Below are 23,352 nucleotides of genomic sequence, written 5' to 3' on the forward strand. Positions count from 1 at the left end.
TTTGTGGAAAAATGAAGGAGGGGAGCGACCCTTTGAGCAAGGGTCGCTCCCCTGGGGGGCAGTTATTTATTAAGCCATTTCTGGCCCCCGGGGGCAGATCCACCTATTGTAATTAGGTCAATCTGCTCCCGGGGGGCAGAAGTCACTAGACACTTTTTTTTTTTTACACAAACGATGAAGGGGGGGGTGCAAATTGTCTTTAGGCCATTTCTGCCCCGTTTGGGGGCATATCGGCCAATTTTTACTATGCCAATCTGCCCCCATGGGGGCAGAAACCACAAGGCACCAGGGATTTTTTTTGTATGCCAATTTCACGCAAGGGGAGTGACCCCTTTGGCAAGGTTCGCTCCCCTAGGGGGTAAGTTTATTTTAGGCCATGTCTGCCAAGGGGGGCAAAAATCACTAGGCACCAGGGATTTTTTTTTTTTTTTTAACAGATGGTTGAGCCATCCCTTAGGCAAGGGTCGCTCCCCTGGGGGCAAATTTATTTTAGGCCATTTGCATATTTCTATTAGGCCCATCTGCCCCCGGGGGGTGGGTGGGGGCAGAAACTATTTAGGCACCAGGGATTGGTATCTGTGTGTGTGTTTTGTTTGGGAGGGCAGCCCCTTGGGCAAGGGTTGCTCCCCATGGGGGCACATTACTGTTGGCCATATTTTTGTAAGGCCCATCTGCCCCCAAGAGGGGGACAGAAAGCCCACAAGACACCAATGAAGATTTTTTTTTTTTTTAAAGAGGGTGGGTGTATGGCCATACCCTCACCCCAAATAAATGGGAACAAAGTTGTTCTGCCCACCGGTGGGCAGATTGAGCAATTACCCCAATCCACTCCCCGGGGGGGGCAGAAAGCCTACTAGATGCCAGGAAAGTAAACAAAAAAAATAGTGGGATGGTGGCTACCAACCAGTATGGGCATGGGTATGCCTCTACCCCAACTGAAGGGGGTAACAGTCTTTCATCTCTCCCCCGCACACTAAAAGATCTTACCCCAACGGCAAGCAAGAGGACATTTGATTATTTTGGGTTTTGGTATTACATTTGGGCCATGAGAGCTTGTGTAACTCTCAAAATCATCCCACTTGGAATGGTGAGGGCTGCACTTTTTGGACTTTGGGACGCTGCCATGTAGAAAACTCTACTAGACCTAGACAAATCTGAAAACTAAACATCTGGGTGAGTCCAGGGTGGTGTGCTTCACATGTACCTGCACCATTTTCTTACCCGTAATGCCCTGCAAACCTCCAACTTTGCTTGAAATCACACATTTTTCCCACATTTGTGTGATGGAACCATCCAGAATCTGCAGGAATCCACAAAATTCCTACCACCCAGCATTGTTGCATCTATACCGATAAACATTCTGCCCCACTTCTCAACCTAAAAACAGTTTTTTTTCAAACTGCCCTTTTGGACCCGCTTTGGTTCCCTCTCAATTTCGACATGTTTTTGGCTCTACCCTGTCACAGGCACCTGTCTCACCTACACAAGTGAGGTATCATTTTTATCGGGAGACTGAGGGGAATGTTGGATGGTAGGAAATTTGTGCTGGTGCGGTGATCCCACACAGAAATGTGGGGAAAATTTGATTTTTTAGCTAAATTTGAGGTTTACTGAGAATTCTGGGTAAGAAAACACTGGGGGATCCACACAAATTACACCTCCCTGGACTCCCTCGGATGTCTAGTTTTCAGAATGTCTGGGTTTGGTAGGTTTCCCTAGATGGCTGCTGAGCCCAGGACCAAAAACGCAGGTGCCCTCCCCCATGCAATAAACAGGTCGTTTGTAATTGATCATTTTGATGTGTCCACTGGTCTTTTTGTGCATTTCCTGGCACGGGCATTAGGCCTACCCACACAAGTCAGGTACTGTTTTTATCAGGAGATGTGGGGGAATGCTGGGTAGAAGGAAGTTTGTGGCTCCCCTCAGATTCCAGATCTTTGCAGCACCAAAATGTGAGGAAAAAGTGTTTTGTTTTGCCAAATGTTGAGATTTGCTAAGGATTCTGGGTAACAGAACCTGGTGAGAGTGCCACAAGTTACTCCATCCTGGGTTTCCCTAGGTGTCTAGTTTTCAGAAATGTCCAGGTTTGCTAGGTTTTTCTTGGTGCCGGGTGAGCCAGAGTGCAAAATCCACAGCTAAACGCTTTGCAAAAAACAGGTCAGTTTTCTTTGGCAAAATGTGATGTGTCCACGTTGTGTTTTGGGGCATTTCCTGTCGCGAGCACTAGGCCTACCCACACAAGTGAGTTACCATTTTTATCGTGAGACTTGGGGGAATGCTGGGTGGAAGGAAATTTGTGACTCCTCTCAGATTCCAGAACTTTCTGTCACTGAAATATGAGGAAAACATTTATGTTTGCCAACTTTTTAGGTTTGCAAAGGATTCTAGGAAACAGAACCCGGTGAGAGCCCCACAAGTCATCCTGGATTCCCCTAGGTGTCTAGTTTTTGAAAATGTATAGGAATGCTAGGTTTCCCTAGGTGCCGGCTGAGCTAGAGGCCAAAATCCACAGCTGTGCCCATGTTGCGTTTCCTTTCGGGGGCATTAGGCCTGCCCACACAAGTGAGGTACCATTTTTAACAGGAGACTTGGGAGAAACAGAATAGCAGAACAAGTGTTATTGCCCCTTGTCTTTCTCTACATTTTTTCTTTCCAAATGTAAGACAGTGTGCAAAAAAGACATCTATTAGAGAATAGCCCTGTAATTCACTTGCTAGAATGCGACCTCGCAATTCAGAGATGTGCAAATAACCACTGCTTCTCAACACCCTATTTTGTGCCCATTTTGGAAATACAAAGGTTTCCTTGATATCTATTTTTCACTTTTTATATTTCACCAAATAAATTGCTGTATACCCGGTATACAATGAAAACCCATTGCAAGGTGCAACTCCTTTATTGGCTCTGGGTACCTAAGGTTCTGGATGAACCTACAAGCCCTACATATCCCCACAACCAGAAGAGTCCAGCAGACATAACGGTATATTGCTTTAAAAAATCTGGCATCGCTGGAAAAAGTTACAGAATAAAATGTTGGGAAAAATGGCTGTGTGTTTTCAGCTCAATTTCAATATTTTTTTAATTCAGCTGTTATTTTCTGTAAGAAAACCATGTAGGATCTACACAAACGTCCCCTTGCTGAATTCAGAATTTTGTCTACTTTTCAGAAATGTTTAGCTGTCTGGGATCCAGCATCGGTTTCACACCCATTTCTATCACTAACTGTGTAGCGATATTGACAGTTAGTAATCATGCAGGAATCGGTCGTCAGGTATATAAGTGGTATTTATTTGATATATATTGGAATTTATGCTTTTGTGGTTATGGTTTTCTCCTCTTTGTTTCTTCTGGATTTGGTTTGGTTATGTTATACAGGGTCTTGCTTCTCACTCTTCTCCTTGTTTCCCTTCGTCTCATAGGTTTCCCGGGAAGCGCATGCAAAGAGAATCAGAGAGATAACAGTAAGTGATTTCTAATTAACTCGTTTTGTATCTTCCACTTTTCTATCTCCTCCTAACTTTCCTTCTTCTGCTTCGTTCTTTTCTTTCCTGGTGTATTTTCCTTTCCTTTCCTATGTTTCTTGGACTGCAGTGTTTTCCTCTTTACTTCCTGTGACGGGTCGGACCGGGCCGACCCGCACACTATCTCGACTGGTGCTGACGCTACATGGGTTGACCCGGAAGTGCCTCCGAGGTCACCCAATCCGATAGGCTCGGGACTCTCTCCGCAGGAACCTGGGAAGTCAAAAGGCCAGGTCGCGGAGTTGGGGAGGACGGCGGATGGGCGGAGAGGATTCGTAAAGAAGGCTATAGAGGACACACCCCGAAGACTCGTGAGGACCCAGGGGTCGAGGAGACCCCTAGGGATATCGGCATCCCTCGAGTGAAGAGCAGGAGCGGAGCAAGGAATCACTGCGGTTCCAACCCGGGATAAAGAAAGCCGGCCCCTGGAAGCCGAACCTTAGGAACCGCCACGCTTCAGGAGAAGCGTAGCTAAGTCAGAATACAAAATGTAATGTCTAATATCATGTCAAAGCCAATAGGCAGCTGAGCTGAATACAGCATGTCAAATCCAATATGCAGAATACAGAATGTAATGGCTAATGCAATGTCAAAGCCAATAGGCGGCTAAACTGAATACAACATATAATGTGCTACTGGTGAACATTGAGCAACTAATATGCGCAGTGGTGAAACACAAAGTCATTGGTCAAACAAAACTAATAGCATCACACACGGTCACCAGATGCGGGAGGTAAACATATAAGGGTTAGGGAGGATGGGAACGGGGAGCACAGAAAGCACAGAAAGAGATTACCAGGAAGAGAACAGGTTCCAGGTACTGACAGGAAATAAGAAGAAAGAAACTACAAAGATAAGGAAGGAGACTCAAGAGAAAATAGAGAAAATAACTTACAGGAAAGGAAACAAAGAAAAGCCAGAATCAAACAGGACCGGACAGATCTGAGTAAGGCAGAAAACAGGAGAAGAAAGGAAACAGCAGAAACAAGGGACAAGGAAATATATATCTATATTTTTTTTGATTCTTTCGTGGTTTATTTTATCCAGTCCGTTTTTCCACCCACCTCCAAAGAATAGGGAATTAGACCAGAAGAGAAAAGGAAAAAGGCAGAGAGAGAGGAAAAGAGAGAGAGAGTAAGAGAAGAGAAGAAGAGAAACTACTTGCTCGATCACTTACCGTGCCTATTCTTCTTCTGTCCACACATGCTTCCTGAGAGGCCTATGAAGAAAGCAGAAAGAAGAAGACGAGATTAGTCAACCAAGGCTGGAGGAGGCATCCCATGAACAGAAGCCTAATATCAAAGAATTACTTCACCAGAAAGTGTTATGTAACTCAAATAAACACTACTTAACTGTAGACTCAACTAGTCCTGTGTGCTTGATATCGGCCAGCCTACGACACTTCCCCTTTCTGCCAATGATTCTGCTTCAGTCTTTCCTGTCTTACCTTCCTCTAATCTCTTTTCTACTTCTCTGATCTGTCTCCTAAGGGTGGGCTTTCCCCTGTTTTTCTCTTGTGACCTTGTCACTTCTCTTCTTCAACAATAGATTCTTTCTTATATGATGCCTGGTTCTTCCTTTTATTAACTTTAAGTGCTCTTTTTCGTGTGTGGTGCCTTGGTGCTATTATATACAATTTAGTGCTCTTTCTTACACCACCCCACCTTTCCCAGTGCAGTTATCGCGGCCCCTGTCAATCCTTCCCCCCTCCTGTCCTCCCGACCCTCAGGGTAGTTTCCCCACACCTGGAACAGCCATGCTTCTCCAGAAGCGTGGCGGGTTCCAGCGCTCTGTCTTCCCGGGCTACCGCAGTGCTGGGGCCTCCGTCTGCCACTGTGCTGATCACTTCCCGTCGGTTGGGAAGGAACCGCTCTCCGGTCCTCAAAATCCGCTCGTCTCTCTGGGTCTCCTCGTCCTCTGTCCTTTTGCCGTCTTCTCCTCCTCTTGCGCCGTCTTCCTCTTCTGTTCCTGACGCCTACCCTTTTGACTTCCTGTCTTCCCGCGTTGGTGTCGAAGCCTGCCACTCATTGGTAGGGGCGCCGGGATGTTCCGGAGCAGCCCCAGCCGCGTCAGCACAAGTCTGGCTCATGTGCAGGCGGGATACAACCAGCCCGTCACATACACTCCCCCTAGAGAGCGGCTGTTCGAGACGCTCGGTTGCCGGATATCTGGACAGGAAATCAGCGTTCGTCATTTGGTTACCCTGGAAGTGTTGAATCTGAAAGGAGAAAGGCTGTAAGGAAAGGAACCACCGCAGAATACAGGAATTGGTGTCCTTGTTATGAGCGAGCCAGGTGAGAGGAGCATGATCGGTAACCAGGGTAAACGATCAGCCGGAGAGATAGTATCTGAGTGATTCTATGGCCCATTTTATCGCCAAGCATTCTTTTTCAATTGTGGGATAGTGTTTTTCCCTCAGTAGGAGTTTTCTGCTGATATATAGGATGGGATGTTGTGTCCCATCGCCTTGTGTCTGGGAAAGTACCGCCCCAAGACCCACATCGGAGGCGTCAGTTTGTAAAATGAAGGGCTTCTGAAAGTCCGGGCAACATAACACCTGACCTGAAGTTAGTGTGGCTTTTAGTCGGTCAAAGCTTTGTTGTTCTGACTCAGTGGGAGGGGAAAGATTATTGGGACACGACTTCTGTAACAGATTAGTGAGAGGTTCTGCTACAGTGCAAAATTGTGGAATGAAACGTCTGTAATAGCCTACCAATCCTAGGAAGGCTATTATGTCCTTTTTCTTCCTTGGAAAAGGTATGTTCATGATGGCCTCTATTTTCTCTACTTGTGGTCTGACCTGGCCTTCCCCCACGACATAGCCCAAATATTTGATACTGGTTTGCCCCAATCGTCATTTCTCCGTTAACTGGGCTGTTCTCAATGCCCGTAAAACGGCATCTAAATGTGTCATATGGTCTCCTCATGTCTTACTGTATATGACAATATCATCTAGATATGCCGCTGCATATTGAAGATAAGGTCGTAGGATTCTGTCCATGAGTCTCTGGAATGTGGCTGGTGCCCCGTGAAGTCCAAAGGGAAGGACCGTGAATTGGTAGAGTCCGGAAGGGGTGGCGAAGGTTGTTTTTTCTTTGTCTTCTGTTCTCATGGGTATTTGCCAATACCCTTTTGTTAGGTCAAGGGTGGACAGGTACCTGGCTTGGCCTAGTCTGTCAATCAGTTCATCAATACGTGGCATGGGGTAGGCATCGAAGTGGGTCAGGTTGTTGACCCATCTATAATCTACACAAAAATGGGTGCTTCCGTCGGGTTTGGGGACTAGTACAACTGGGGAGAACCAGGGACTGGCTGACGGCTCAATAATGCCAGCCTCTAACATGGACTGGACTTCCTGTTCTATGATCACCTTCTTGGCTTCCGGGATACGATATGGTCGCTGCCGGGATACCTTATCTATTTTAAGCCTAATGGGGTGTTGCACTAGATCTGTTCAACCGGGACACTTAGAGAAGACGTCTGTGTTCTTGTCTATCAGTTGGGTGAGTTGTCTACGACAGGATTCTGTTAGTATGGGGTTTATCCATGGGGTCTGAATGCCATAGGGGGTTCTGGAGGGGACGGTTGGGTATGGGATCGCCTCTGTGGTATCGTGTGTAATATACCTGATGGGTTGCTCATGCAAGGGTTCTTGCCATTTCTTAAGGAGATTGATATGGTAGATTTGCTCCCTTCCAGTTCCTTGGGGAATGGCTAGTTTATAAGTTGTGGGGTTGATTTGTTCAATGACATCATAAGGCCCCTGCCACCGGGCTAACAGTTTGTTTTCACTACTAGGGAGTAGGACTAACGCCTTGTCTCCTACCTTCAAACTACGAAAAACGCTTCTAGTGTCATACACCTGCTTCTGTTTCATCTGGGCTTCTTGTAAAGCAGTGTGGGCTTCTTCCCACACCGTATTGAAAGTTTCTCTTAAGTCACGTGTATACGTTAAGAGATCTTGTACTTCTTCCTCTGTTTCTTCCCACTGTTCAGCCAACATTTCGAGCAGGGTACGGGGTTGTCTGCCAAACAACAACTCGAAGGGGCTATGTCCCAAGGAGGTCTGAATGTGGGTACGTATGGCGTATAATACAAGAGGTAGTTTTTTTTCCCAGTCTTTACCCGCCTCGGATATGCTTTTTCTGAGGAGGGACTTAATTGTCCTATTGTACCTCCCTACTAACCCGTCTGTTTGAGGGTGATAAACAGATGTCCTGATTTGTTTCACCCCGAGTGATCGGCTCACCTCTGTCATGAGCCTGGACATGAAGGGGGTCCCTTGGTCGGTTAGTATTTCTTTAGGAAATCCCACCCTGGAAAAGAACTCAATCATTGCTTGTGCAATGGCTTTTGTGTGCATGCTGGGTATGGGAATAGCTTCCGGATACCGGGTGGCATAGTCCACCAATACCAACACATATTGTCGTCCCCTGACTGAGGATGTGAGGGGCCCGATAATATCCATCCCAACCCTGGAAAATGATTTCCCTGGTGTCTATGATTGGAAGGGGTTGGAGGGGAACTGGTCTGTGTGGAGAAGGGTTATAGAGTTGGCATTTTGGACACTCTGAGCAATGTTTACGGATCTCCCCAAACACCCCAGGCCAATAGAAGCGTCGAAGGACTGCTTCCTCCGTCTTCTCCCTTCCCAGATGCCCTTCCCCGTTATCCCCATGAGCTAGGTGCAACACCTGCTGTCGATGACTCTTGGGAACAACTATTTGTAAGTCTTTCCCTCCCATTGTAGTGGGCCTCCTATCCAGTAGGTTATTTTGTATCAGGAACCTGGGACCTACCACATGTTCATCTGGAGTCAACGCCTGATGCCATGCATGTTTCAAAGAGGGGTCCTCGCGTTGATTCTGCTGAAAGTCTCCTGTAGTGGTACAAACACTACTGGCAGATTCTGGATTATCCTGTTTCAGAACTTTCTGTGTATAGTTATGTCGCTGTTCCCGTTTTAGTTTTCTACTGAGGATAACACGGGGTTCTTTGTGCTCCTCCACACCAGCTCCAGTGGGTACCTCCTCCCACCAGGTTCTAAGTGTATGTTCCTGTCCTGCTTTGGTTAAGAGAGAGGGGAAGTCCTCATAATCAGTTCCGAGGATAACATCCCCGCCCAGTTGGGAAAATAGACCCACCCGTATTGTCTCGTTTTTATTTCTCCAATTTAATCGTATGGTAGCTACTGGGTAGTACCGTTGGTCGCCATGTACGCATGCGATTAAGACCTGGGTCTGTGGATTCTCTTGACCGGGTAATACTAGCGCCTGCCTGATTACACTCTGACTACACCCTGAGTCTATTAATGCTGTTCTTTCAACCTCATTGATGAAGACAGAAAGGGTGTACTTTGGTTTCTCCCCTCCGGACCAGAATACCCGCCCTCTCGTCAATCCAATCTCCATGGGTTCCTCAGTATCCTTTTTATGTGGGCAAAGTCTGGCAATATGACCCCATTCCGAGCAGTGGTAGCACTGGGGACCTGTGGCCGGATAGCTGGGAGGCGCCATTGCTGTCGGTAGGGAACGTTCTGGACCATGTATCAGCACAGGTCGATGGGTGGTGCTTTTCGCTATGGTGGGTCGGACAGGGGAGGGAAGCAGTGGTCTGCTTGCTGTAGCACTGAAGTCCGGGCCTCTATGATATGCACATGCGAGGTCTACAGCTGTCTCGTTAGTCAGTCCCGGATGCTGTCTGACCCAGTTGCGTGTTGTGGAAGGCAAGGCATCCAGGTACTGTTCCAGGACTATAGTATCAAACATTTCTTCACAGTTTTTTTCGGTCGGATGTAACCATCTCCCCGCTGCATGCTGGACTCTGTAGTATAAGGTGTGAGGGTTCTCTTGATGCTGCTACTTAACTTGACGGAACCTAGTGCGGTAGCTTTCACTGTCCAGCCCGACCCGTTCCAAGATGGTTTTCTTTATTTCTCTATAAGGTAGAATGCTACCGGGATTAATAGCTTGCTAGGTGGCCTGCAAATGACCTGTAAATAGTGGTGCTATATACTGGCCCCACTTCTCCTCTGGCCAGTTCGCTGTGCTGGTAACTCTTTCAAAATTCGTGAAGAAAGAGTCCGGATCTTCCTGTTCCTGATATCGCTGTAGTACACTACTTGGTACATTTGGGTGAACCTTTGTATGTGCGATGGTGTCCGTAAGCTTCCCCAGGGCTGTTTCGTGTACCAGCTGGTTATTCGCTGTAATTGTCGCCTCACTTTTAAGAGCTGTCTGTAACGCCTCACGTTCTTCCTTGGCTTCTTTCATCTGTTGCTCCCATACGAGTTGGAGGTGTCGCTGCCCCTCAGCCAGCTGGGCTATCATATCTGCCATGGTTGGTTTCTCTTCCATGGTGGCGTTCCTCTGATCCCACTTCTGACACCACTTGTAGCGATATTGACAGTTAGTAATCATGCAGAAATCGGTCGTCAGGTAAATAAGTGGTATTTAGTTGATATATATTGGAATTTATGCTTTTGTGGTTATGGTTTTCTCATCTTTGTTTCTTCTGGATTTGGTTTGGTGACGTTATACAGGGTCTTGCTTCTCACTCTTCTCCTTGTTTCCCTTCGTCTCATAGGTTTCCCGGGAAGCGCATGCAAAGAGAAACAGAGAGATAACGGTAAGTGATTTCTAATTCACTCATTTTGTATCTTCCCCTTTTCTATCTCCTGCTGACTTTCCTTCTTCTGCTTCGTTCTCTTCTTTCCTGGTGTCTTTTCCTTTCCTTTCCTATGTTTCTTGGACTGCGGTGTTTTCCTCTTTACTTCCCCTTTCTGCCAATGATTACCTTCCTCTAATCTCGTTTCTACTTCTCTGATCTGTCTCCTAAGGGTGGGCTTTCCTCTGTTTTTCTATTGTGACCTTGTCACTTCTCTTCTTCAACAATAGATTCTTTCTTATATGATGCCTGGTTCTTCCTTTTGTATACTTTAAGTGCTCTTTTTCGTGTGCGGTGCCTTGGTGCTATTATATACAATTTAGTGCTCTTTCTTACACCACCCCACCTTTCCCAGTGCAGTTATCGTGGCCCCCGTCAATCCTTCCCCCCTCCCCTCCTCCCGACCCTCAGGGCAGGTTCCCCACACACCTGGAACAGCCACGCTTCTCCAGAACTGTGGCGGGATCCAGCGCTCTGTCTTTCCGGGCTACCGCGGTGCTGGGGCCTCCGTCTGCCACTGTGCTGATCACTTCCCGTCGGTTGGGAAGGAACAGCTGTCCGGTCCTCAAAATCCACTTGTCTCGCTGGGTCTCCTCGTCCTCCGTCCTTTCGCCGTCTTTTCCTCCTCTTGCGCCGTCTTCCTCTTCTCCTTTTGTTCCTGACGCCAACCCTTTTGACCTCCTGTCTTCCCGCGTTGGTGTTGAAGCCTACCACTCATTGGTAGGGATGCCGGATGTTCCGGAGCAGCCCTGGCAGCGTCAGCACAAGTCCGCTCATGTGCGGGCGGGATACAGCCAGCCCGTCACAAACTGGAAGGAGGCTAAAAGCACAAAAAATAGTGAAAATAGGGTATGTCCCAGTAAAATGGCAAAATTGTGTTGAAAAATGTAGTTTTTCTGCCTGTTCCTGGTAAGATGGTGATTTTAGCACCACAAACCCTTTGTTGATGCCATTTTCAGGGGAAAATAACACAAGCCTTCTTCTGCAGCCCTTTTTCCCATTTTGTTTTTAAAAAACAAACACAATTTTTGCTGTATTTTGGCTAATTTCTTGGTGTCTTCCAGGGGAACCCACAAATTCTGGGTACCTCTAGAATCCCTAGAATGTTGGAAAAAAGGACGCAAATTTGGCGTGGGTAGCTTATGTGGGCAAAATGGTATGAGAGCCTAAGCGCGAACTGCCCCAAATAGCCAAACAAAAGGCCTGCCACCTGATCGGGAAAAGGCCTGGCAGCGAAGGAGTTAAAACGTTTATTTACAGCGCTCAACCTAATAATGAAAGCTTTTCATTAATGAACCTTAAATACAAGTTCGAACAGCATTAACATGGACACACATTACCTCAACTGCAGACAGTTCCCTTCTTTGTTAACTGTCAGCCAAAGGGTTTGTTCTGTTGGGGATTAGGCCTACTTGTGCCAACGACAAAATAAATATGAAAACATGTTGCCCTTGACCCCAAACAATATGTCCAGGCGTCAGGCGATAGGAACTCGGTCTATGTATTTTTACAGTGCGTGTTAAAGGTTGTTTTTGAGGGGGATGTATGTGATGTGTGCCACACATTATAGGTACGGCTGAAGAACAATTAAGGTGAGTGATTGTAGGTTTGTTTTTGGTGCAAGAGATACAAGAGTTAAGAATTATGTTTGGCACCCCAAAAGAAATAACCAGCCCATATAGCGGGGGCTGGGTACATTGTGGAGAGGACAGCCTCCTTAAGAAGGGGGTTGAGACAAAGACAGGATCCAGGTGTCCCTTCAGGAAGCCCTTGTGCCTGCTGAATCCTGGAGAACTTCTCCTTTACTTGTCTCCTCTCATCTTTTCATTTTGTTTTACATCCCCCACAAAGAGTGTCTACCCCCACTACATTAACAGGGTCTGTTACCATTTGCCATAAAGCTGCCTTTTGCGGGCCAATGATGGTGAATGGAGGCAGCCCATGCAGTTTTTTGTGCGGTCCTACCACCAGTTTTACTCCAAGGGATGTCCACTCTTTAGTGGAATGTATTTTTCTTTTGAATAGTGGGGTCTGCATCCTTCAGGAAGAATGTAGTGACTGCAGTAGTTGAAAGATTAATAGAAAAAAAACAGATCCTATGGTGTGAGTAGTATTTATTTTTGGAAGGGTATGGATGTCAGGTGTGTATAGTTTGGTTCTAGTATATAGAATTATACTCTTCCCTTCCAAGAACAGTTCTCTGCCATGGTTGTGGAGATCTCCACCAAGTGTGCAGAATGTAAAATGTGGACATAAAGTTACCAGTAGGAACTTTACAGTCATATTTTACACTTATGCAAACTCTACCCTCTAACCTGGTGGGAGGAACCATGTAAATCTACACTTGGTTGTCACTATACAGTACACTCTGAAATGGTGAGTAGCCCAAAGAAGTAACATTACTACAAAGTGTAATAGGCCCATATGTTTCATCCTGGTGAAAACATCCTTGAAATACATCATTGTTTATTTTGCTTTCCTGAACTTAGGGTCCTTTTTCAGAAGATAATTGCCAAATCCTAAGGTGCTAGATTGTTACGTCACTGCAACCTCTCATTGCAAACCATAATATTTTCCTTGCACTTATTTCTAGCAGGAATCCATTAAAACAGGGGTGCATATTCAGCAGGGGGGCTAGGACACAACCTGTTAGGTAGTTATAATTAGACTAGTTGTGAATATGTGCACTTCAGTTGTAGCATAATTGTAAACTGAGGTCCTTTCTCTTCTTTTAGAGTTATCATTGAAGACTACTTGTGATCCTGGCAGCGACATAGTATCCTGAGCTGATTTCTCTGCTGCAAATCCCATTTCCACTGCTAGCAGGGTAGTCCATGACAAAAGACTACATTTGTATCTGCATCTTAAGAGAGAAGGGCATTGTTGAATTCATGGTGTTGCAATGAGAGTAACTAACTCAATCAGTGATCATTATGGGTTTGTGACAGTAGAACCGGCCCACAAATTTGCTCTTGCTTGAAAGCTGTGGATCCGCAGAATATTACTTCAATCAATTTGGTTAAAATGATTGAGAAGTTCCAGTAGGACAAGCAAGAATTAAGGAGGGAGTTGGCCCAATCCTGATCCACAATAAGCTCTCTGACTTGAAGGTTTGACAAGGTTAAATGAAATCCAGTGCATTAATTACTTCTATTACAGGGCCCAGTACATTGCGATTGCCTATCCCCATATTTCTGTGATCTCCCATTATCAGACACCCCCTCCCACCTTTTGGCAAGTACCTTATTCCACTAACCCATCTATGCCCTTACAAAGGCCCTCCAGTCTAATGTGACATCAGGTAGTATGGCTTCTGCTGCAGCCAGGGTACAGACGGTTCAGGTAATGAGATGGAAATTGCATTTGTGCCACCTGAAAGATTCTATTTTGATGTAGACAAACATGCAGTATTCATTAACCAACGCCAGTTAAATTTTCTTGTCCTTCCTAGTACATTCCCAATGAACAATCAGGAGTAGCATTATTTTTTTGTCATATCTAGGGGGAGTAGCAGGATCATGCTAAATTCTACTGGCAGAGAGAGATGATCCATCCGTTATTGCATCATGGGGTTACTTTAGCTAAGACACGGGCACGTTATTGTAGCCTAGGCCTGCATTTTGTGCCCTTTCATTCCAAGGCCTGCATTTTCTTTTTTCTATTATTTTAGCAGAAGCCTAATTTTAGTGGAGATGTCTTTATTGTTTTATCAGCTTGTCCTTTTGTACAGACTTCTGTTATTCTTTTCTTGCACAGCATTTTCATTCTGTGCTTCTTTCAAGGTTGTACATGATAAGTTATGGGTTATTGCCGGCACAAAGCATTAACAATTTTTGTGACAGTATGGTGGAACTTTTCCTGTGTTTCACTTACCTATCACTGCTTTGCTTTGATTATGTTTGATCATCCTTATAATTGCAATAAACTCATTTTTACATAGAATGCAGTTGATTCAATAAAATGTATTCAACCTAGTCCTGCTTCTGTTTTGCCCTTGTATGTGTGAGACATATGTGATTGAGAGAAAGGGGTAAGATCTGTTCCACCACTATTTCCCTCAGAAATCCTGAAGACATGCAAAGGGCTGCCACCAGTCACCTTTTACTCTTGGATACTGGTGAGGTGCTACTAGCTGGCCGGAAGGGTTAGGCTGGCAGCCGTCACATGGTGCAGGATCCGACTCAGTCCCCAGTGCCCAGTGGTGCTGTCACCTAAATCCAGCAGTCTTGTTACTATAATGAGAGTCTTTACAACAACTGTATAACTTCTGAGCTTTTAAAGGTGAACTATAAAATGTTTGCAAAACACCCTTCTCTTCAGTTAGTGTATACATTTGCAATTGTCTGGTCGTTAAAGCAAATTGGCCTGAGGAGAAAATAACTTCTAGTTTTTATAATGGATTGATGGATGAATTAAAAGCCCTTTTGGTCTAGACTGTAGATCGTGCAGAATCCTGCACAGAACTCATAGATTCAATAATTCTCCTAGATCACTGCTTACAAGAAGGTGAAGGAGGAAAGAGAAAAAAGATATTAATAATGATTTCGTGAAAGTGAGACAGAAAGTCCTCAGTATTTGGAGAGTGTGGAGCCAATGCCAATTTCTAGGAAAGGACTGAAAGGAGGAAAAAACTAAATCTCTGACTGTACAGTGGTAAAAGAGGACAGTTTGTCAAAGACTGTGCCATCATACTAAGGATAATATTGAGCTCCTTAACGTTTACTCAGAAGGATTTGGGAAAAGCAACAACTTGATAATTAATGAGACCCTATAATCGAGCATGGAAAGAAGGGTCTCTGTTCAGAAGGGCCAGGTGCACCTCACTCTTTCTGCATAACTAATGACTGACGTAAAAGAAATCCCAATTATGTACTGATTGACTCGAGTGTCACAGGAAATTCCAAGAGACTACTAAATATTCTGTGTGTTTAAAAAGAAAAAGCAGAGCCAGTGCAGGCCATGGGTGGAAGAAAATTGACCTTGGCTCCCAAACATGCAACACTATATTAGTGGAGTTGCGATGACAGGGTGCAATCTAGAACAAATAAATCTGGATTTAATTGATGCTCCCTATTTACAGATAATTTGGGAAAATATCTTGGCTATACCTCTGTGATACTGTCATTGATTTGAAGACTGGAGAATGCAGAACTTTTCTTTATGTTTCTAAAACCATTGTTTGCAGAGTGACAGAAGACAGTATTTAATGGAAAACTAGAAATGACAAAAACACAAGCTAAAGCAGACTTAATGTCCGTGCTACCTTCAAAGTATTATGAGTATTGGGAAGTATTTGATCAGGTCAAATGTACTCCCCCCTCACTGGAAATTTGATTGCACGATTGATCTACAACCTGGAGTGACAATTCCTTGTAATATGATGTACACTTTAACAGAAAAGAAGAATGAATACTTCAAAGACTATATCCAAAAAAAATGTGGTTTCGCCATTCACAATCTCCTGTATCATCCCCTTATTTTGTGTTTCTCAGAATAAGTTGAATTATGTGCATGTATTGATTAGATTGCTCTGAATCATGTAACTTTCACAAATCAATATGCCCTAGCTCTAATATCCGCTTTGCTGGGCCAAGAAAAAGATGCCACAGTTTACTTTAAACTGGATTTATGAGGAGCATATCATTCGGTGAGAGTGAAAGAAGGTGATGAGTGATAAAGAGCTTTTTAAATAGTTTGGCTTTTATGAGTACCAGGTGATGTGTTTTATGCTTTGCAATGCAGTTGCTGCCTTTTCTTTTTTTTTATCTATCTAGTATTAAAGGATTTTTTATATCTCTGTGCGTTGTTTACCTGGATGACATCCTTTTTTATTTAAGATCTGAACAAAAAAATGTTCTACAAGTTCGAGCTACCATGGAGCAGTTACAGAAGAATTATTTCTATGGCAAGATTAAAACTTTTGTTTGCTATGGAACAGAAGTTGAGTTCTTGGTTTAATCTTGCCTTCAAATAGGGACTAATGGATGGGGCAGTGTTACAGTCAAAGGCAGCAAGAAACATAAAGGAGGTTTAGTGTTTTTTAAGATTTACAAACATTTATGAAAGGTTTAAACAAAATGTTTCCCTAACCGTGGCTTCTATAACTGAATTTTTAGGAAAAGGAATTGACACACAGCATTGGATATGAAAGCAACCAAACCAATGGGGAGGAGGTTGGATATAGGTGAATGAGAGGTTCAGCCATAGCTGAGCTGAGCAGTAAGTTGACTTGGGAGGTTGGAAATCACTGGAGGAAGACACATATGGAGGAATATGAGTGGTTGCTCACTCTAACTACCAATTGGAGTGTGTTAGTTGTGGAGAATAATGAGAAATGGGAGTGGTATGGTGTGTGGTGATGACTGGGCACCCAGTGGAGGGGGAACAAGTGAAAATGGTATGTGAAGTAACGTTTGGTGATTGGTAGAATTACAATTCCTGCTTGTGTGATTGAATGGTGTTTGCTATAAATGATGGGGTAGTGACCAGGGTGTTTTATTCCAGCTATGGGGGAAGGAGGTTACATAAGAAGATGGAGTGTTTTTGATGGTGAGGAGTTTGGAGGGCTCATTGTATGTGAGGGTTCTGAGGTATGTTTTATTGGATTTTGTTGTTTGGGTTTTGAGGTTTTGAGTGGTATATGTGGTGTAGAGACATGATTGGTGGTTATTGAGGAAATAAGGAAGGGAATGCAATAGGTTTTACAAGTGGCATGGTGGATTGGTTTGGAGTGTATACGATGTGGGGGATAATAAGGGAGATACATGAGATTTTCTACATTAGATGACTTAAGCTGGACATGCATAAATAAGGATTCTGACCATAGGAATAGTTTAAATCATGTATTCTCTCCTCCTTCTAGGATGGCTTATTGGCGGTCATTAATTGCACGATGGTGGTGACAGGTTCCTGCTCATTTGCATAGAAGGTAGTTTGTAAGGAATAACAGAATTAGCCATATACTGTTCTCTCTTGTATGCATTGTTTACTTTTGTGATTCTATTTGGTATATGTTACACTAGGCATTGTTAGAGTATCATTATAGGTAACACTGAATGATTTATAGTTGAATTATGTATTGATGTTGGTATAAAATATGGTAACTGAGACTTTCAGGGCATGTTTTGACAATGTGATAACACAAATAGGATTCAGGGCCTGGTTTAGAGTTTGGCGGGTATCCCGCTCCGCCGAAATATAAATTCCATTACATCCTATGGGATTTATATTTCAACGGATGGGATATCCATCACCATTGTGACAGAGTAACCCCTCCGTCAAACTGTAAATCAGCCCCCTAAGTCTGTAAATATTGTATATGTTGTGGGTTTTGAAGTCAAGATGGTTTGTAAGTCTCTGTCCTAAAAGAAGGTGTGATGTGGGTTGGGGAGCCGTGGAAATTGTACCTGGTTTTTATGTCTTTTTAAAGTTGGCTTTGTATATATTTGTTTCACAGCCCTGATGAAGTCCTTTTGGAGGGCCAAAATGCATTGGCTGGGCTTGATTTTTGTACTGAGGAATACAAATGTTTTGAAGACTCTACATTACGGTTCCCGTGTATCTATGGGCTAAATGAAGAACTTGTCATCTTGATGAACTGAATGATATCCTAGTCTATGTATATATAATTGAATTACCCCAGTGCCCCATTGTAATTTGATAGCGCTCCCTTCTTTGTTGAGAGAGTTATATACCACAGAGTCTTGAAAGTGGTGAATCATGACACCGTTTAAAAACCTCGAGTTTCAGGGATTTAGATGGTACAAACAAGGACTTTACTTTGTACAACGGCTCGCCAACCTTATGAACCAGATCTCAAAGAGCATTCCATTCAGCCTTAGCGACTGTGGAGTATGCAGCTTGTACTTTCTGAAGAAGGACTGAATAGTACCAATTATTTGTTGCAGAGTGTGAATCATGACACAGTTTAAAAATCTCCAGTCTCAGGGCTTCAGATAATATAAACAAGGACTTTCCTTTGTACACCAACTCACCAACCTTATAGAGGTAGACCTTAAAGAGCATTCCATTCTGTCTTAGTGACTGTGGAGTATGCAGCTTGTACTTTCTGATCGAAGGACTGAGTAGTACCAATTATTTGTTGTGGAGCAAGAAGATTCTGACCAAAGGTGACTGTGGATATTTGCAAGATAGAGCGTATGCAAGAGTATTCTTTGGGCCAGTAATATGAGTGACATAAAAATTGTATTGATTGAAAAAGCAGACCCAGCGTGATTGACGACTATTCTTGCATTGTAAATTTCAGAGACATTGAAGATTTCATAGATTTTTTCAAATCTCAAAAAGTTCACAAGCACTCAACAGATATTTTGTACATTCTGAACAGGCTTTCTTCATGGCTAAAAGTTCCCAATCCAGAACTGAGTAGTTTTGTTCAGAATCAGACAGTACATGGGACAAACATAAATTGGGGGTTCAAGTCCATCATCCTCTTGTAACTTGTAAAAGTACATCTCCAATGACATGGTCAGATACATCAATTTCTACTACAAATATTTGTAGGATTTAAATGACGAAGAATTAAAGCTTGGGTGAAGAATTGTTTTAGTTTGACAAAGGCCTCTTTGGCTTGTTACCATACCAGCACAAGCTTGCACTGAGTTTATCCTTCTTTAACACACAAGATGTCACAAGGGAGATGAGCAAAGTCTTAGATAAATGGTCTATAGAAATTGGCAAAACCTAAAATGCCTTGGGTTTCCTTTATAATCATTGAAGATGACCAATTCAAGATTGCCAAGACTTTATTTTGATCCATTGATATTCGTGTGTTGCTTAAACAGAAACCCAGTTACTCCTGTTCTGGCTGGTCAAATTAACATTCCTCCAGTTTGCAAAATGGTTGATTTTGTCTGTATCAAGAGTTGGGCCTCATTCACTTGGGCTCCTTGTGCCACATCCTGGCCTTGATCCATTCCATCCAAGGCACGACTAATTTGTGGGCGTTGCAATGTGTCCGGCTCAGGAGACCCATGCCTAGCTGAGGACTTTTGAGTATGATGCGAGCGGATAGCCCAGGTCTTCAAAGTCTTGGTCTGCCAGAGGTATGGGCGACCCCTTCCGGTAGCCATGATGCTGCCAATGCTAGGAAGCACCTAAGCAGATAGTGCTTTCCAGAAAATACCCTGTTAGAGGAAAAAGCCAACTTGGCAAAAAAACCTCCAGATGGTGGATAATAAGCTGGAGCAAGAATCCAGGGTATAGGAGGAGGCATAGTCAGGAGCAGGATAGGAACCAAGATGGAACTGTAACCAGGACTATGGAAACAGCATGGGAAGTGAAGAACTCTTGACCGGACTGACAAAGAGTTCTGACAATGCAATTCTGACCTCTGTAATGTACAAATAAAATCCCAGCAAATTACATCAGAAAAACAGAAAGCCATAATAGATGGTAAAATATGATTGAGTGATTATGGATGGCCGTCATATTGCATTGGGCAACTATATTTCCCTCACTAGGGGTACTGGGAGGAAGAAACACTGGGAAAATGGAGGTCTGCAAGGCACCTTCTAGTAGCATGACCCCCTAGGGTAGGAGTGAAGATGCAGAGGAGAACACCGGTGGGCCCGGTCACTGTGAGGTAGATGAATTTGAGGAGCAGCTGCCCACCAGAGCCTCCTGCACTGCTTCTGTGCAAGATATGCTGTGCCCACCCAAGCCTGCATCGGTAACTGGTGCTATGGCACCACAGATTCAGTCTGTTAGGCAGTAAATATGTGTGCCAGTTGTAACAGAATTGTAGATTGAAGGTTGTTGTTTTTTTTCTTGGGATTCCTAATTAGGACCGCTACCCACGCCGACAGACCATGCCTGCAACCTCAACATCACCCTGGACAGCAAACTCACCATGAAAAAACAGATCAATGCAGTCTTCTCTGCCTGCTTCCTCACTCTTTGCATGCTCTGCAAGATCTTCAAATGGCTCACTGTCAGCACCAGAGGAATCGTCACCCAAGCCCTAGTCACCAGTGGCTGGACCACAACAACACACTCCATGGAGGAATCACCTCGCACCTCCTGGAGAGAATCCAGATCATATCCCCATAGTGGATGCTTTAATGGGTGGAAGTAAAAATTTTAATGGCATTTGAAGTGTGTGTGTGTGTGCATGCTTGTGCGTGCATGCATGCCTGCCTATCTCTTTTGGGACAGAAAAGTCTCCTGTAAGGTGATGGACGTGCATTCCTGTCTTGAGTGCTCCAGCTGCAGCAATATCTGGACCCTTAGTACTGAATTGTTCCTGGGCGAACACGGATCATGTGTGTGCATGCACCATGACCTCCGTCCTCTCAAAGATTGTAGTCTTGTCAAACAGGGAGGGGCACACAAAGCGTTACCTTATTGGTGGACAAAGGCTACTGCCCTTACCCAGAGTTAAGTAGCATAAGCTTGGTGATGACACAATACTGTTTTTGTCATAGTGATCAGTAGAGTGAACATGCATTTTACCTGTGTCACTGGAGTGAGGCCTACCGGGCTATTCAAGTAAATTCAGAGTACTGCATGCCTAACTCACCCTTATCCTACATCATGTTAGTAAGTAGCACCATGCAGCATCTGTTGTGGTTGCATAGGCATGCTATAATGTGTGTGTTCTCCTGTGTGTTGAATAACACATTGGCCTGTTGATTCATTATTGGAAGCTGAGGGTCTTGAATAGGCATTTGGAGGTGGAAGAGCCATCCCAGACAGATTTGCAGATTGCTTGCCTTCCCGAAAGCTGAATTGGACCACTGTTCAATTCAAAAGGGTTCTTTGATTCTGAAAAAGTCACTAGTCAGCAGGACCTGGCCACATCTCAGAAAGGAGATGGGACTGATATGGGAATCATAAAGAATAGGGTTAGGGGTCTTAGTAACTTTGTGATAGGCATATATTAGTGAGGCTGACATCCAAGTGTCATCATCTAGTCACTCCCATAGCCTGTGTGGGGCTATCAAGTTTGGAGTCACTTCTGATGTGACAGGCTTTTTCCTACTACTCTGTCTCTGCCATGGACAAGCTTCTCCAACAGCCCTGGGGAGTAACGACCATTGGAGAAATGGCTGCATGTCCACCCGCCCAATTTAAATGGTGGGCGTGTAGCCATTTTTAACTGTACTTCATGGGCAGGCAAAACCTGGTGGTGAGGGACAGCAAAATCGTAATAGTGTTGCCCCTGCCATTGAGAGCATTTCCATGGTGGAGGGAGCATTACTTTTTTTCTTAACAAACAGAAAATTCCGTTTCTCTGGACATTCTTTTTTTTTTAAGAAAAAAAAATACTCTGCTACTGGGCTGCACCCTGCTGACACAGCCCGGTAGTTCAGAGTAAAATGAATTGACAGGAACCGCTGTGGTGGTTCCTGGCAATGCTTTCATAAATGACTGCCTGTTTGGCAGTCATTTATAAATTAGGTGGGCAGCCCCTCTGTTATGAGGACAGAGTAATTTACTATGTCCTTTTGGCAGAATAGCGGGCCTTCCACCTTCATATAAATCAGGGCCTAATACACTGAGGGGCAGATATAGAAAGCTTTTTTCATGTCACAACCGGCCCAATTCACACAATCGGGCCATTTGCGACAAAAAGCATTTTCCAATGTACAAACCCAATTTTGCGATTCAGTAATCTACTTACTGAATCCCAAAAAGGGTTTGCGAGTCTCAATTAGGAAGAGCGTCTATTTCTAAATGCAAGATGCAATGGTATGTGTAATTGTTTTGTGACCTTGAATCCGGTCACAAAACAAATGCAGCTAACACCAATTTCAAATTGGTGCTAACCCATTTGCAAAAAAGGAAGGGGTCCCAAAGGGACCCCTTCCCCTTTGTGAATGGAAGCGAAAATATTTTTTGCAGAGCAGGAAGTGGTCTCACAGACCACTGCCTACTCTGAAAAAATGTAAAGAAAACCTTTCATATTTTTTTTTAAATGCATCTAAAAAACATCTTTATTTATAAAGCAGTCACAGACATGGTGGTCTGCTGTCCCCAGCAGGCCACCATCCCTGTAGTGCGGCCATTCCTAATGGGGTCACAAATTACGACCTGGAGGTATCAAGGTCCGGTGGCGATCCTGTTGAGTGGTTCCCAGAAGCAGAGTGTGAGATTTGGGTCTGCATTAAAGGCAGTTGCACCAATTGGGCTGCCCACAGAGTGCTGCTGTTCGCGACTCCTGTATGCCAGATGGGGGTCACAGTGAAGGTTGAGGACCATTGCATCAGTCAGGCCATCCATCTGAGTGCTTCTGTTCACAAACTCCTGTATGCCAGGTAGAAGCCGCAGTGAAGATTAAGGGTCATCGCCTTGGTCCATTGCTGTGACAAAAAGTGAGCTGTTGTGTCATGCAGTGTTGTGACCAAAAGGGGTCATCACCCAATGTGTGTGATATTAGTGACTTCTGTATGACAGGTGGGGTCTGTGGAGAAGAGTGAGGGGTGTCACCCTGGAGCAGCGTGCTACAGTGAAGTGAAGCAGAGAATCGTTTCAATCCCCGAACCCAGAAGCACCCCAGGACCTGCTGCTGGACTCAGGAAGCCTTACTGCCTGATCGATGTTGTGGACGTCTGCTGCCTGCAGCATCCACACGTCTGCTCACCACTGGGCTTCTGACATGTTCCTGGGCTTGTTGACGTGCAGCTCCAGCAACAGTGGGTAAGACTAACTGATGGACCACTGTGCCTCTGGGGGATGTTGCTCTGACTAAAAGATCTACAGCATTGGACTTTTAAGAGGGCATCATGGAACTTCTAAGACTTGTACTTACTAATGAGGCCTAACTTGAATGTTGCCTCATATGAATGAGCAATAACCACAGTCCTTAGACAAGGAAGTGGAACTCAAGGACTTAGACAATACTAGAGTGTGACATGAAAAATAAAGTCTGTATTATTTGTTGTGTTCTGTTTTTCACTTTGTGTCTATATATAATAACAATTTTTACAATAAAAGCAAGTCTCTGGCTGGACATTCATTAACTGGGGTTGCGGAGTGTGTTTTTGAGTTGTGGTTCTGTGTACACCTTGCACCTATTACATCACTGAGAATCCTTGGACTGCTTGACCTGTGCTACTACTGAGAGTCAAGAGCTGAAGGGATAGTACTTGGCCATGAGTCCATAGTCAGGCCCCGGAAATCAGGAGTAAAAGGTCTCAACCCC

At 44.4% G+C, this 23,352-nt stretch overlaps 1 long non-coding RNA gene across 1 annotated transcript in view; it reads left to right on the plus strand.

The window, feature by feature from the left end:
* Nucleotides 1–13,053, plus strand: part of LOC138284652 (uncharacterized) — a 68,864-nt gene extending 55,811 nt beyond the window's left edge. Inside the window, exons 2-4 of the long non-coding RNA XR_011201436.1 lie at nt 3,420–3,461; nt 10,107–10,148; nt 12,923–13,053. This is a non-coding gene — a long non-coding RNA (uncharacterized lncRNA). The remainder of the gene's footprint in view (nt 1–3,419; nt 3,462–10,106; nt 10,149–12,922) is intronic.
* Nucleotides 13,054–23,352: the final 10,299 nt, after the last annotated feature.

Source organism: Pleurodeles waltl, chromosome 3_1, assembly GCF_031143425.1.
Source record: "Pleurodeles waltl isolate 20211129_DDA chromosome 3_1, aPleWal1.hap1.20221129, whole genome shotgun sequence".
Lineage (NCBI taxonomy): Eukaryota > Metazoa > Chordata > Amphibia > Caudata > Salamandridae > Pleurodeles > Pleurodeles waltl.